The 1,865-nt window shown below is 35.0% G+C and overlaps 1 non-coding gene across 1 annotated transcript; it reads right to left on the bottom strand.

Annotated features, from left to right (window-relative positions):
- Nucleotides 1–1,105: 1,105 nt before the first annotated feature.
- On the bottom strand, nucleotides 1,106–1,212 carry LOC115663005 (small nucleolar RNA R71). The gene has a single exon (XR_004003364.1). It is a non-coding gene; the product is annotated as a small nucleolar RNA R71 (small nucleolar RNA).
- Between the last annotated feature and the right edge of the window lie 653 nt (nucleotides 1,213–1,865).

Raw genomic sequence — 1,865 nt, 5'->3', positions numbered from 1 at the left:
TGTTATTTGTATAGCCTTCGGTGATAAGGTGGTCCAAAAGATTTATTGTAAACCGGGAATATTCACAGATTTTAATGCACTTATGTTTATTTAAATTCACATAGAAATATAGTAAATCGATAAACTGAGTAGATTTGCTATACCTAGAGATAAGATAGTAAATAGACTAGGAAATTTCGCTATCACAGGTTTGATATTGTTCTTGTATGCATAAAATTTAAAATTCATATCTAGTGGTTTTGGTGAAATTGGATGCTCTAATATATTTTATCTAATTGATTATCTGCCTTTAGTTTATAAAATTTCGTTTTTAAAAATTGTCAATTTTTATTTTTTCTCAATTCTATTTTGATCTGTTAGATAAATTTTAGAATTAGTCTATTTTTAATATTTAATTGGTTTATTGTCATCAATATTTGTCGGACGATACTCTTCTCATTATTGTATTGCTTGTTCAACATGTTCATTGACACATGCAGAATTTTACGAACAAGTTTTTGGCCACGTTGCCGGGGATTGTTTATTTAATACCAATTAATATTGATATCGGATAATTCTAAGTTTAATCTAGCTTTTATCTTATTTTTTTCAGAGTATACATTGGTGCATGACACATAGCCAACAAGGAAAACTTGCTGAGTTTGATCCAGAAATCGAACGTACATTTAAAAGGCGACTGAGAAAACAGAGAAATCACACTAAAAAGATGGAGGGAGTTGGTGATGGTAGAAATCAACGTAGACTCTTGAAAGATTATGCTGCGCCAACAGTTGATGGCACCACATCAAGCATCAGGAGACCTGTAATTCAAGCAAACAACTTTGAGATCAAGCCATCACTGATTCAGATGCTTCAACAATCAGTGCAATTTAGTGGGCTACCAAGCGATGATCCAAATGCTCACATAGATGCTTTTCTTGAAATCTGTGACACAATTAAATATAATGGAGTTTCAGATGATGCTGTTAGATTGAGATTATTTCCATTCTCTCTCAGAGATAAAGCTAAAAGTTGGCTCTCTTCTCTTCCTGCAGGATCTATCACTAAATGGAATGATATGGCCTAAAAATTTCTTGGTAAGTTCTTTTCACCTGCAAAATCTGCAAAAATGCGTAATGATATTACTAATTTTATGCAGATAAATAATGAATCATTGTATGAAGCATGGGAAAGATTCAAAGAGTTTTTTAGGAGATGCCCACATCATGGACTACCCTTATGGATGCAGGTACAAACTTTTTATAATGGGTGTAGTACAAATCTCTGTTCTATGAATGATGCAGCTGCAGGGGGATCTCTGAATAATAAAACACCAGAAGAAGCCTACAACTTATTAGAGGAGATGACATCCAATAGTTATCAATGGCCTACCGGGAGAATACCAGTGCGCAAAGCTAGCAGAGTTCATGAGGTGGATGCTTTCATGGCAATTGCTGCGCAAATTGAAGCACTCAACAAAAAGATAGATAATATGAGTGTTTCAGGCATGAAAATTCAGAATATGACATGCGATTTTTGCGGTAGAGGACATGCTAGCACAGAATGTCAGGTAGGTAATACTTTTGCACAACCTAATGAGAATGCTAACTTTGTTGGGAATTTTAACAGATCACAGAATAATCCCTACTTCAATACGTACAATTCGGGATGGTGCAATCATCCAAATTTTTCATGGAATAATTAGAATGTGACGAGACTGCCACATGGATTCAAACAACCATAAGAGACAAAGTCCAGTCTAGAAGATATAGTCACAAAACTTGCCAACACTACTCAGGACTTCATCAAGAGCACAGATGTGAGATTTCAGAACCAAGAGGCTTCAATCAGAAATCTGGAGATGCAAGTGGGGCAGTTAGCAAACA

The sequence above is a fragment of the Syzygium oleosum genome, unplaced genomic scaffold (genome assembly GCF_021117445.2).
Source record: "Syzygium oleosum isolate NSW1041296 unplaced genomic scaffold, Sole_v2.1 Sole_v2.01, whole genome shotgun sequence".
In the NCBI taxonomy this organism is placed as follows: domain Eukaryota; kingdom Viridiplantae; phylum Streptophyta; class Magnoliopsida; order Myrtales; family Myrtaceae; genus Syzygium; species Syzygium oleosum.
Note: the sequence above shows the minus strand (reverse complement) of the source record. Positions and strands in the feature narration are given on the sequence as shown.